The 14360-nt window shown below is 43.2% G+C and overlaps 1 protein-coding gene across 5 annotated transcripts in view; it reads left to right on the top strand.

The window, feature by feature from the left end:
• LOC106568877 (protein FAM110B) overlaps positions 1-14360 on the top strand; it is a 45354-nt gene that overhangs the window by 10650 nt on the left and 20344 nt on the right. Inside the window, exon 2 of one of the 5 annotated variants that reach the window (XM_082960800.1) lies at positions 7785-7865. The exons of the other annotated variants lie outside the window; for them this stretch is intronic. The gene's annotated coding sequence lies outside the window, so the exon portion shown is untranslated. The remainder of the gene's footprint in view (positions 1-7784; positions 7866-14360) is intronic. 5 annotated transcript variants of the gene reach the window in all.

Below are 14360 nucleotides of genomic sequence, written 5' to 3'. Positions count from 1 at the left end.
GCTAATCTTGAAATATAAAGATTAACTGGCTACGTCCTAGCAGGTGAGCTTGTGCTTCAGAGATTGTTTGAGACCTCTGTTCATTTTATGTAATGCCTGCTACAAGATGTGAATGGTTGTATGGTTCTGGTTAAATTTGTAACAAAAAGGGCATTTACATAGGCAGACTTATGGTTGTGGAAGGCTTATATTTAGCCTAGGTATAATTGAAGAAGCCCTGAATTCATTAGATTATTGTTGACTGTTTGAAATGCAGTGTATTTGACCTTTAGTTGTATAACAAAGCTTATTTATAGAGAACATAAAATCTAGATATACAGTTGAAGTCGAAAGTTTACATACACCTTAGCCAAATACATTTAAACTCAGTTTTAGACAATTCCTGACATTTAATCCTAGTAAGAATTCCCTATCTTAGGTCTGTTCAGCTTTTATTTCTTTCATCACATTCCCAATGGGTCAGAAGTTTACATACACTCAATTAGTATTTGGTAGCATTGCCTTTAAATTGTTTAACTTGGGTCAAACGTTTCAGGTTGCCTTCCACAAGCTTCCCACAATAAGATGGGTGAATTTTGGCCCATTCCACATGACAGAGCTGGTGTAACTGAGTCAGGTTTGTAGGCCTCCTTGCTCGCACACGCTTTTTCAGTTCTGTCCACAACTTTTCTATAGGATTGAGGTCAGGGCTTTGTGATGGCCACTCCAATACCTTGACTTTGTTGTCCTTAAGCCGTTTTGCCACAACTTTGGAAGTATGCTTGGAGTCAGTGTCCATTTGGAAGACCCATTTGTGACCAAGATTTAACTTCCTGTCTGATGTCTTGAGATGTTCCTTCAATATATCCACATAATTTTCCTCCCTCATGATGCCATCTATTTTGTGAAGTGCACCAGTCCCTCCTGCAGCAAAGCACCCCCACAACATGATGCTGCCACCCCCATGCTTCACGGTTGGGATGGTGTTCTTCAGCTTGCAAGCATCCCCCTTTTTCCTCCAAACATAACGATGGTCAATATGGCCAAACAGTTCTTTTTTTGTTTCATCTGACCAGAGGACATTTCTCCAAAAAGTACGATCTTTGTCCCCATGTGCAGTTGCAAACCGTAGTCTGGTGTTTTTTTATGGCGGTTTTGGAGCGGTGGCTTCTTCCTTGCTGAGCGGCCTTTCAAGGTATGTCGATATGAGACTCGTTTTACTGTGGATATAGATATTTTTGTACCCGTTTCCTCCAGCATCTTCACAAGGTCCTTTGCTGCTGTTGTTAGTGTATGTAAACTTCTGACCCACTGGAATTGTGATACAGTGAATTATAAGTGAAATAATCTGTCTGTAAACAATTGTTAGAAAAATGACTTGTGTCATGCAGTAGATGTCCTAACCGTCTTGCCAAAACTATAGTTTGTCAACAAGAAATTTGTGAAGTGGTTGAAAAACGAGTTTTAATGACTCCAACCTAAGTGTATGTAAACTTCCAACTTCATCTGTATATCGTGAATCACCCAGTTTGAAAAAATCAAGATATTATTTTTTGTTCATATAACCCAGCCGTAGATGGATTATCCAATAGGTTAGCCAGGGTGAGTTTCTTTGTCAAACGTGGATACATCTCCCTGCTTTGTCTTCATTCCAGCGATATGCGAAGCGAAGGTGAGTCTGATTCACACGATGGAGCGGGATTTTGATGACATTTAGTTTGCTTGAAGCGATCTTTAGAAGTGAAGCTCTCAGCTGCTGCAAATGCCTGACCTGGAACAATCTGCAAGTCACATGAGAATCTTTACATCATATTACTCTGAGAATCAGCAGACTACTAAAGCAGAGAGTAAGAGTATTATGTATAAGACCAGCATTCCAACGAGGGGCTGAGTGGACCTGTGTTTATCAACCTTTTCTGTGCCAGGGACCGGCAAACTCTGGTTCACAACCTTGTAGCTGAGATTAAACCTAGTTCTTGAGAGCTGATGAAATAACGTCAGCTCCCTAAGCAACATCACAAGGATCGGCGCTGGTCAACGGACCAGAGGGTTGAGAACCTTAGTTAGCCACTTTTTTTTCCTTCTTTTTTTTCTCCCAAGTTCATATTCTTCCTCAGAAGAGAGGGGCAGGTCTTTTGGGATGGTGATGTTTTATGTTCAACATTGTGTTTTATTGCTTGGCGTCCTGCTGAGTAGTAAGATCTGCTCCAGCTGTAAAAGGTTGCGTTTCTGCTGTTTTTTTTTAAAGAGACAGCCTGAACAGAGACAGCCAGGCCTTGTATCTAGGGCTGCGAATTGCCAGGGACCTCACAAAACGATATTAGCACGATACTTAGGTGCCCATACGATGTGTATTACGATTCTCACGATTCTGTATGTATTGCGATTCGATGTTCCAAACATATTGCTCACTATATATGTCTGCTGCAGAGGGACCAGAGAGCACGAGAAAATTTGTTTTGATCAGTCATGGAAATAAAAGCGCTGAAAACCTGTTGGCTCACAATTTAAGAAGAAGATGGAGGATAAACTATAGGATGAAAAATACCGGAGTTTTGTCTCAGGTACAGCCGACTAGCGCTAGCTAACGCTACTTAGCAAAAAACAATATTATAATAATTGACATGGAGTCAAAGTATCGATGTCATCCAAAATAATATTGCGATTTTTTTTTCTCTCCATCACTACTTGTATCCCCCATGATCCCCCTCATCCTGCTTGTCTGATGTAAAATTGGGTGCATCTTAATGGTCTGTAAGAAGCTTCCTTTCCCCCTCACTCTCCTCTTCATCTGCACTAGTCTGAAAAGATAGGGTAGGTGAATCGTGAAAGGAAGACGCTGGATGCCTACTGGAAATTATCTTTCACCAGTCCAGAGCTTTCAGATCAGGACCAAAGACCATAGTAGCCATCTGAAGTTTAGACTTGCCTGTGGTGATTTTGGTTATTATACAAAAAATGGAACAAATGATTGTAGCACAATCACTTGCCACTCAATAAGGTTTAGGCCTAACAGATTATGCCTTAGCTATATGAAATAGCAGAGGTAAATCTATGATGTACATGGTGGTCCATTCCATCTACTACTGATCTCAAGGGACACAAAGCAGCTTATGGTGACTGGTACGGAGGTTAGTCTGGGGTCCTTGAAATACATATCAGACATTAAATAGCTAGTGGATTGCTATGTTCGACAGCACCTATACCACATGTCCTCTTTTCTATAATGTAGGCAGGTCCTTTCTCTGCCCCAGGACTGGAGGTTGGCAGTGACATGTTTGAGAGACCAAGTCAGCCGTGACTAATCAGACATGATGTGGTGGTCAGCGAGACGTCACACGTTTTGATGAGGACATTTGTTAAGACTTAATTATTTGGGCCTTACTTGTTGAGTGTGCAGCTGGCTATGTTTGTGTCATGAACATTTGGAGTCAAACTGTGGTTGCCACTAGCAGTGGCATTAAATAGTCAAGGTTCCTGGAAATGTACACAAATTACAGGCATAGCAGCATCTCTTAGAGAAGTTATGTTCTGTCAGTGTAAGTACAGTGGGGGGTCAATCCTGCTAACCAAAAAAAACCTTAGTTTCTGTACTCAAACAATAGTGCACTCTTGTACACGAGTAGGCCTACATGGTACAGTGGCTGAGGTATGTTAGTTTGCAGTCTGAGGAGCAGTAGATGGACTGGGTCAGACAGCGTTCACTAGGACAGCTTCACTGATATGAGCCATGAGGGAGCAGAAAAACGGGGAGAGAGGGCAGTGTAAAGAGCGAGGGAGGAGGGTGAATGTAATAAAGCATGTCAGGTTTCAGCTGGACCCCCACTTCTCACAAATGGATTTAAAGTAGCAGTGGGGTTTTACTGAGACTGGTATAAAGCTGGCACTCAGAAGGGAGAGGGGGAGGAAGAGAGTACAAACACTTTGGGGGGGGGGGGGCATTTACTGTAGACGGTGGGGGCCTTGAAGGTTGACCAGAATCATCTCTAACTACACTAATTACAATGGGCCTGGTGTGATAGCGGCTATCTGGCGGATGCTTAATGCATTAAAACAAGCTGTGATAAAACCTCGCAGCTGCTGCTGTTGTTCGGGAATGTTCTCTGCTGGTTGTAAATTAGTATGGTGGCTGTTATCTCAGACCTGAGTAAATGTACTCTTTAAAGTGTATGATAATGGCTAGGTTGAATAGTACCACTGTTATAGTTGTTAGAGTGTGCCTGTCATCTCAGCTAGCCTGTTTTATGTCTGGGCTGTTTGAGTTAGCTGGGCTAATTCTGAGATTGCGGTGGTGATCACATGTATTTTGGATCATTAGAATTTTCCGGAAGGTTAAGCTACGTGAAAATGTGGCTGTGTAGTGTCAAGTTAGGGTTGTAGTACTGCAGCTACTGGTTGTGATAGCGTAGCTTATGTCTGTGTCATGTTGTGTATGTCCTATCATATCAGAGATTATAATCCATGCGGTTCGAGCCCAGAATGCAGATTTTTCTGAAAGATGTGGTATATCAGACCGTATACCCAAACCAAGTACTTTTCACTGCTCCGCGTTGTCGTGTCTAAGGACGACCCTTAGCTGTCGTATATTGGCCATATACCACATCTCCTCTGGCCTTATTGCTTAATTATAGTGTGGCCGTTTCAGTTCCGATAATGTTTCTGTTATGTTCGTGTGTAGCCTACTAAATCACGTTTATGGTAGTCTGTCCATTTATAGGCTAGTTTGGGATAGTGTGGCGGTCGTTTCGTCTCTTCGGTTGTGATAGTGTGGCCCTAGTCTCATGTTTCCCGGCTCATGTGAATCCTCTGGAGGCGGAGGATTCGCATGAAACCCATCTGTCTGATTCCTGACACATCAATGGAGAGGAGATGCAGCTGCGTCGTGGACCCAGCAGGCCTTTTCCACACTCTGTGAACATGTCTGTTTGTTCTGTCTTTTGCCTCCAGTCAACGGTTGCCCTACCTGCAGTTTTTTTAAAATCTTTTTTTAGTCGAGTGCGTCTGCCTGCAGAGAAACAAGAAAACTAGCTGGCCTGATCATGTGGCCTAACACTCACCAGTGTGAGGTATCCCAGAAGGCAATTTGACTACAAAAACCCAGATACCTCTAATAACCATCCAACACATTATAACATGCCAATCAAACACACCTGAGCCCTGGCAAATAGGCCTACTGAACATCTGCGTATTGTACTAACACATTGGTGTAGAGTAGTGCTGAGCCATTAGGCCTACTGAACATCTGCGTATTGTACTAACACATTGGTGTAGAGTAGTGCTGAGCCATTAGGCCTACTGAACATCTGCGTATTGTACTAACACATTGGTGTAGAGTAGTGCTGAGCCATTAGGCCTACTGAACATCTGCGTATTGTACTAACACATTGGTGTAGAGTAGTGCTGAGCCATTAGTGCTTTTTGAGGTCCGTTTCGGTTAGATTATATAAAAATGATCACAGTAAAAATGAAACGCATTATGTATAATGTGGTTTGAATTCTCTAAAACAAAAATAAAAGTCCTGGGGGCGCCCATGACTGCTTATCATTTACTAACCATCATTTATTCACAAATCTTTCATAAAATCTTTCATTTGTTGTGTATATTAGATTACTTTTATTATTTCACTCCAAGTCATCTCATCTCTATAGAGCTGCTTCCTATGCTGTCTGATTTTCAGTAGTCCTTCAAAGTAAATAAGGTATACTTTTATGACTGAGTTCCTTCTATCAGTCACTTAGATAATGTATTTTCAGGTAGAGATACCTCGTGAAGCAACCACTCTCTATCCCTCTCGATGTCTCTTCTCTCCCTCTCCTTGTCTGCCCCTCACTAACCTAACATAGCAGCCATAAAGGAAACACACAGACCGTACAAGTAGGTGCGCAATGGATTCTGGTCAGTGTAGTTAATTACCACATTTTCTCCGCTAAACTATGTAGAATATTGGCCTGTGGGGAAACTACAACTCCCTACTACATCGCACAGTTTGGGCTTGATTTGATTTATATCTAGAGAAACCGTGCAATGTGTGCATTGAGCTCACAGAAAAACCCCAAACAAAATGGAATTCAAATAATTGAACCACATTTGTCAGTTTGTAGTTTGACATTTTGGATAATCGCTCAGGACTAGTGTAGAGCCCTGTACAAGGACTCCTAGGCAGACGCAGTCTGTTCGTTTGTGCTTGATTGTGAAGAGAGCTACTTTCAGGGACATTCAGGATTCAGGAACCTCCTTTTTTCTGTGAGGTAGGCCAAGACCTTTTCATTTTAGTGAGTGTACTTCTAAGCTGCTTGAGTTCTGCTGTGCTGTTATGTGAGGAGGGTGCACATCACGTCCCTTTGTGCACACACTGACTGATTTTCAAAGTCCCGAAGCCTTGGCAGTGTATAGTCTTAGGATTAGATCCGGAGTGACATTTGTCCTGCTGAGGTTGTGCTTATGCCTCACCTTTGCCCTGCTTCTGCTTGGCGTTAACCCTTCCTGGGTCTCAGGCTGTCTCTCTAGAGGTCTCTCAGGCAGACCTGTTCATATGCATGAGGTAAAATGCCACTCTCGACTGTTTTCACCCTCTAAGAAACAACAAACCCTGATAGGCCTACATAGGGCTGGACGATTTGTGTGACATTCATGGCTGTGTATTATCCTAGGTCAGTGGTTCACAAATGTTGCCGTTCTAATAGTAGAATGCACAAGGTGCAATTTTGAAATTGGGTAGTGCATCATCAGTTCATCTTGTCACTGCAGACCTCGGTGAGCTATTTATAACTTGTCAGAAATATCCAGATCAACTAGTCCATGTCAGCTAACGTTTTTTTAGCTAGGTCTTTTAGCCCATTGATTTTTTGTTGCTGTAATGTTTTGAGTCCGATATCACATGAACACACATAAGACATGGCAAGATGTGTAGAATTGCAGGAAGTTTGCTTTAAAATGGCAACATTATCTCCGCCAACAAGAGGGGTGTGAACAGTTTGTCATCGACAGTACTTGTGCCAAATGGACGTGGCACTTTTTTGAGTGAAAAGGATTGGGAACCCCTGTCTTAGATGTTTTGTGACATTCATATAACCTTTTTTTTTCTTTTTATGGTGATTCCATTGAAATTAAACGTCTTGTTTACAAAGGATAGGCCAAACTGTCCTCAGGAAGTAGCAATATTACCCTGAACTCTGCTTTTATTTATCTGCACCCTGTAAGGTGTATTTGTTTGTTGTCCTCCGTCGTCGTCTGGGTATGGTGTAAAGGCTTATTTACAGATGGCTGGGATTGCTACCGGAGTCGTGAGATTATTCCAACATCAAGTCGAATGAAGGGGGATTATAAAGCAGCACTGCTGTGAGTGTGAACGACCCACCAGAAGGTACTGATGAGACGGCCCTATTGTACCAAGCCTGAGCAGATGGTCTCAACCAAAGGTCGCCACAGGAACAGTTGAAGGGTGCCAGGTCACGAGCAGTTCCCTATTTCCCAAACGCAAACAAGCAGTGCAGAGGGATAGAGAAGAGCTGTGTCTACAGTAGCATTGCGGACGATTGTGACATTGACAGTATTTGGATAAAGTCACTAACTGCTCTCTACCTGTAAGGGCGTATTGATTTAGGTTTCGAATTAAGTCAGCCTGTCCAATTGTTGGAACAGTCTTTATCATTTTTGCTGAAACCAGACTCTACATTGCTGCAGATAAATGAAATACAGGAGGGAAAAAAATGGTGCCTGATTTTACAAATGTTTTGTCCATTGACGAAAATGACTTGCAATTTGTGGCAAATAACCTAAATCTGTTGTTATTGTTTTCCTTCAGCACCTGAGGCATCCTGTAACCTCAGCTGTAGCAGCAGAATCTCAGATGCGAATCAGAGAACAAAAGGGCCTGTCGTGGCAGGTGAGGTTCAGGTGGATGCATACAGGTGAACACACATGCTCTTCAATGGACTCCTATCTTCAGTAGGACTGGTCTTCTCGTTCCAGGTGTCATTGACAACTGAAGACCTGTCCTAACTATGACTTTCATGTTTTCCGTCTTGTAGCGGACTTGTAGCTGATAGAGCACTTGACCTTGAACCAGTTAGAACTTGTTCTTTTCTGCCCCCTCCCTGACCCAGCCTGCTCCTCCATAAACCTATTTTGTTTAAATGTGCTTTGCTGTAAAATAAAGATGCCCAAAGAACAGTATCAGTATCTCTGCCCCCTAAGGTTGCCTCCCTCACTTTTTCCAGTCACAACTCCACCTGCCCATATCCAGTAACACAGGGACAAAGAGATTCTTGCTGGTGTTGTTATGACGATGGGTTGTGATCTCTGCAGTACTTAGCAGGGAAATATAACAGAACCCAGACAAAAACCCACCTTCCGCCTACAAGTGTGCATCCTCTGTAGTCAAAATATTTGACAGAACTGCTCTTAATGGAGACGGGTCTTCCTGGGACAGGATTGGGCTCACTTCCATTTGAACTCAATAAAAAAAGAGAAGAAATTAGCTGTTTCTGTTCAGCCTCCGAACTGACTTGTCCCCAACCCTGTCATAGGATTACTTTGAGGTCACGTCATGGTACACTACAGTATCCCTGCTTCACCCATAATGTTTATCTGTGGTATAGCATCGTAACCTATTAATCTTAAGACCTTTTGGGTCCATGATCCGGTTGGCTCTCTAAGACTTTTAGACTGAGACCACGGCTGTTTCAGGAAGGCTCGCCTTTCTTTTTGAGTTTGTGTGCATTTGTCCCTAGTTATTAGCCCTCTGAGTTGAGCCAGGGTTGTTTTTTTAGCCTATTATTTGTGGATGGGCCATTTTTGTCTTATCTTCCTCCGTGAACTCTGTAACCCGGTGTATTGGGACAATAGGCACTGATTACGGTGCTGTACAGTCGATCTTGGTGAATTAACCCCAGGGTCAGTGAGATCAGTCTGACGATGGGATTAAAGGGTGACCCAAATCCTCTGCACGGGGGTGGGGACGTAGTACCTGGTACAGTAGTACTCTTAACTATTTTTGTTTTGTTTCCGCATCATCTGACCTTTGTTTCAGTCAGTCACTCTTACGTAGGTCATAACGAGGCCAGTTGTCTTTAAAGACAATGGTTAGTTTTTAGGTGGTGTCCACTGACCACTGTCCATCTACTATTGGTTTTCCTGAGGTAAACTGCTGCAACAAGCACGACGCCGACAAAATAGTTGAAAATATGAATTGACTGGAGGCCAAGTATTCCCTGTAAAGGTTTACCATATACAGTATATTTTGCTCAGCAACACCCTCAATATGTGAAAACGCCTATCTTCAGTTTTGCTTGGACGTCCCCTGGGATGCAGACTGACTGTCGTCCAGACTACAGACTTTCCCGGGGATCCAAAACAAGAGGATTACACTTATTCAGGTTGGTGGATATAGCTCCCCTCAGCCAAATTGGTTTCTCTGCCATAAAAAACAGATCCTGTCCAAGTTAATACTCAACTATTTTGGCTAACGGACCCTATGTCTGGAGGGAAGGCTAAATGTAGGCTAGTACATTAGTACATGGGTCCACCTTGGTCGATCAGGTTGTCTCTCATAGTTAGCGCAGTAGGGCTTTAAGTAGGATGCAGTTGCTCGTACAGACACTGACTTAAGCATTACCCCCAAAATGCTTCAGGTTAGGTTTTATGGAAGCCAGCTGCTGCTAGATCTGTGCTTATGGGCAACATTTACCCTGAGTGTTAGAGTGAAATGGCTCTGAAGGGTAGTCAAAAAAGCAGGGTCAGGTTATGCAAAAAGTGGATTGCTGAATTTGGAGAAGCAATTAGGCTAGCGAGGTCCGGTACAGGGTGGCCTGAATGACCGCGTTTTTAAGTTTCTCATTTTCAAGATTTCTGTTATTTTCTAATGATATTAGCCCACACCAGTTTGTTTCAAATGAACCGTGCTAACTTTGCCAGTGTAAATAGAAAGCGGTTTGCATTGTGCGTCTTAACTCAGTTGGGATCCTCATTCTCTGGTCTGAGTGTTCTCTTATCTGGCTGTTGATGTGGGTGTGTTCCACAGGCTTCACCTCATGTAGTCTTTCGGACCTGTGGACAGGGTCAAGGTTAACTCAAGTTTTGGCCTTTTGTTATGTCGTTAACTCTTCATCGTCCCACTTGGGAGAGAACATTACCCTGAGAGTCATTGGCCTAATCTGTGTTGAGGGCTGCAGCAAGAGGATTATCTCTCTCTCGTGCACCTTATCAGAATGTCCAAGTGATCTTATCCTTCCCGTGCTCAAAATAAAGAATACGATACCTTTGCTTGTCTTTTCTGTGTTGACTTGTTGAGGTTAAACAAGGGCCTTGCCGAATCTTGTCATAAGGGTCTTGCCACATGCTTTGGCTAACGTTAGCATTAGCTGGCCCGAGGCAGGATGTTAAGCTGTGATTAAGGTGGCAGGTAGATCAGACTGTATTAGTTTAATGGGGTCTGACAGCAGGTTCTCATGTCCGACTCAGTTATTTTCCTATGTGTGGTTGTACCATTTGGGTTGTAAAAGGCTCCAATTCGGGCACCCTTATGAAGGACGCCAGTCTACGATGTGTACCGTGATTCTGTGTTTCCTGATACGGCAGCTCTGGAAAGTGCTTGTCAACATTTGGGCTGCCAAGAAGAGCTGCTCAAGCAGTAAGTTTGTCTGCTAATTTGCTTGTTTCTTGTATCAGGCAAGGTGTTAGGACAACAACCAGTTAGGAATGGTTTTTTTTCCCTAGTAAGATGTGGCACATAGTTTGACGGTGTGGAAAGTTTTTATTTTTATACAGACTAGTAGAGCTGTTGTGACTATTTAGCAATTGCTATAGGCCCATCTTCACCCTTGAATTCCTGCCAGTGTACCAGTATCTATGGCTAAGCCTTAAGTCCCTTTCCAAGAATGGCCGTGTTCAAACCAATATTCAGGGGTTTTCAGTCTTAGGCAAAATAGCAACAACATTGCAAGAAAGTGCATGAAATTGACACAGCCTATTGTTGAATTCTGTATTATGTATGTGCGAGAAGTGTTATTTTCTCATACCCTTTTAACTTCTAGATACCACTTGACTGTCGTGTCGATCTCGATTTCAGTGTGGATCAAATATGTGACCAGTACAACTGTCATGGCCAAGGGGGCGTCCCTCTCTCCTTCAGTTTTCAATCAAATCAGACCGTTAAAGACGTCATAAAATACGGAGGCGGAGATTGATCTCTTTTATTGTTGAGTGTCTGCGCTGGTTTACATGACGGATGAATCACCATGCAGCTGATTGATCGGGACTAACCTCCTTTTTAACATGAGAAGATAATCCGCCTGCATGGGCCTCCAGTCTAAATAACATGACTTACCTCACTAAGGGATCCCTATATTGGCTCTTACTACACAGATGGTTATTTTCCTGTGGTTCTGTAGGTCCTTTGTTGCACAGAAGTCTACCCAGTTCTCACACATGTTCATAATGAACTGAACCATCAGGTACGGTTACTGTTAGGGACAATCTAAGACAGATGTTCTGGGCATACGTCTTACTGCTTACATGAACTAGTGCAATGACTCTTGAGAATGTTGTGCAAAATGAAAATCTTAAAAGAAGAGGGGGAAAAATGTTTTTACGTAGACCTAGCCGATCCTGCATCGTCGTGTTGTATCTTTCCCCCACTTACTCCCATGCACATGCGACACCCCACACACGTGCTGTGGAGTGCTGTTACACTAGCGTTCACTGCTTCGTGAGGTCATGGCAGGCAGACACTTTCCGTCGCCATTATGTCTTGGCTGACTAGTCTACACACACACACACACACACACTTACATATAGGGACACTGGGGCTGACATTGGGTTTTGAATTCCTTTTTTGGGTGCAATAAAAATAGTTTGGAATCAGAGCACGCAAAAACCCAAATAAGAACAAAAAGTCTTACCCTACTAAGGCTCTGATATCACATGAACAACACTAGTAAGCCTGCCGCACTTAGCGCATAAACATTGAACGCATGTACGCACACCGTAAGGACAGGCTCGGTCTGTCTACGGGGCTGGATTGAGATCATTGTGTCTGTCCTCTCGGTAGCGTTATTAAAAGAATGGCTGCTTCGCGTCGTCTCCTGATGATTCCATTTCTGAAAAATATAATACTGCTGCTGATACCCTGCCTGGCTCACCCTCATGTCTGACTATAGTAACAGTCCACTGAATGCCTATAATCAGATTAGAGAGGAGAGAGGGAAAGGGGTGAAAGAGGGGTTATAAACATCCTACAGAAAGGGAGCGAGAGAAGGTAAAATCAAGAGTTATTGTATTAAACAGAGGTCATATTACTTAGAAAAAACTGAAAACACTATCAGTGGAATATATTGCCTAGGCCTGGCTTTTAAAAACATTTTTTTAAATGTTTTATTTAACCAGGCAAGTCAGTTAAGAACACATTTTTATTTACAATGATGGCCAAACCCGGACGACGCTGGGCCAATTGTGCGCTGTCCCATGGGACTCCCAATCACGGCCGGATGTGATACAGCCTGGAATTGAACCAGGGACTGTAGTGACGCCTCTTGCACTGAGATGCAGTGCCTTAGACCACTGCGCCACGCGGGAGCCCAGCCTGGCTGCAGTCTACAACATCTTAACTCTCAGCAGCATGTGTTTGCCTGGTGCTGCAGGTGTCAGTGGCACGCGTCAGCTGATGTCACGGTCTGACAGGTGGACTGCTCCCCCCTCCCTTAATCCTGACACTGCGGGTCCTTGCTGCTGGTGCAGGCCATCCATCTCGGTGCCTGCGGGGAAACCATGGGCAGGAAAGGGGAGGAGGGAGGGTAAGGGGGGTGACTTTGTTTTCATCTCTCCCTAAAGGTCAGCAAAAAGTATTCAGCAGCGGCAATAAGAGAAGTGTGTGTGTGTGTGTGTGTGTGGGGTGGGTGTAGGGGTGGGTGTGAGCAGGGTCAGGTAGCCTAGCGGTTAGACGGTTGGGCCAGTAACTGAAAGGTTGCTGGTTCGATTTCCAGAGCCAACAAGGTGAGAGAAAAAAAATCTGACTATCTGCCCTTGAGTAAGGTACTTAACCCTAATTGCTCTTGTAAGTCGCTTTGGATAAGAGCGTCTGCTAAATGCCTAAAGTGTGTGTGTGTGTGTTCCGTAACAAGATTCTGGGCCACATTGATTGTCTAACCCGAGTCATCACTGTGTCCAATGAAATGTAATCAGGCACACGCCATGATCTGGCAATGCCCGTGTGTGCGATCGTGTCTGAGTGGGTGCCTATTTCCAGACGTGTGTGTCAAGTGACTGTTGTTTACGTGTGTGTTTCAGCACTGGGAGCTTGTAGATGAATAACCCTAAGAGCTTTTCAGAGGGTGCTGATATGTTTTCTGTGTGTTTGTGTTGGTGGGATGCGGAGTAGGCCCTAATCGTATTACTTAATACTGCTGCAGAGGTCAATCTAAAGCAGCGGAACCTGTGTAATGGAATTTCATTGAGGATTTATCTAGTTATTTTGTTTCTTTCAGTGTTGTCATAAATGATGTAATGAAGCCTTAGCATAATACGAGTACCACTTTATGGATTGAACCATTGATGTTTTTACCTGCCCCGCTATTTCATAGTTGAGCGTGTTGTTCCTCTTTAAAGCGGCACTAAAACAAGCGTATGTTTTGGGTTCTGATGGGGTACGACAGTTGAACTAAGCTCATGAGGCATTTATAAGTTATATTCTTCAAGAATCAATGAGTAGGCCTACATATCATTCACTTATAAGTCCAAAAATGGATGTAGCAACTGCTGATTGCCCCTTTAAATGTCCCTAGACGTGTGACTCTGACTGCAGGCTCATGTTAGAGGATACGCCAAATGTATCAAGGCTTGGTTGAATAAGACAGAGCACTGTTTCCATGCCAAAGCATGTCTTATTTTGATGACTTGTGTATTTAACAAAATATATATATTTCACCTTTATTTAACCAGGTAGGCCAGTTGAGAACAAGTTCTCATTTAAAACTGTGACCTGGCCAAGCTAAAGCAAACGTACCGTCAATAACACAATAGTAAAATCTATATACAGTGTGTGCAAATGTAGTAAGATTAGCAGGTACCACACACAAGGTACCAGTCAAAAGTTTAGACACACCTACTCATTCAAGTGTTTTTCTTTATTTTTACTATTTTCTACATTGTAGAGAATAATAGTGAAGACATCAAAACTATGAAATAACACATGGAATCATGTAGTAACCAAAAAAGTGTTCAACAAATCAAAATATATTTGAGATTCTTCAAAGTAGCCACCCTTTGCCTTGATGAAAGCTTTGCACACTCTTGGCATTCTCTCAACCAGCTTCATGAGGAATGCTTTTCCAACAGTCTTGAAGGAGTTCCCACATATGCTGAGCACTTGTCTGCTTTTCCTTCA

The sequence above is a fragment of the Salmo salar genome, chromosome 14 (assembly GCF_965601325.2).
Source record: "Salmo salar chromosome 14, fSalSal1, whole genome shotgun sequence".
In the NCBI taxonomy this organism is placed as follows: domain Eukaryota; kingdom Metazoa; phylum Chordata; class Actinopteri; order Salmoniformes; family Salmonidae; genus Salmo; species Salmo salar.
The sequence above is the reverse complement of the archived record's forward strand: the minus strand, read 5'-3'. Positions and strand labels throughout refer to the sequence as shown.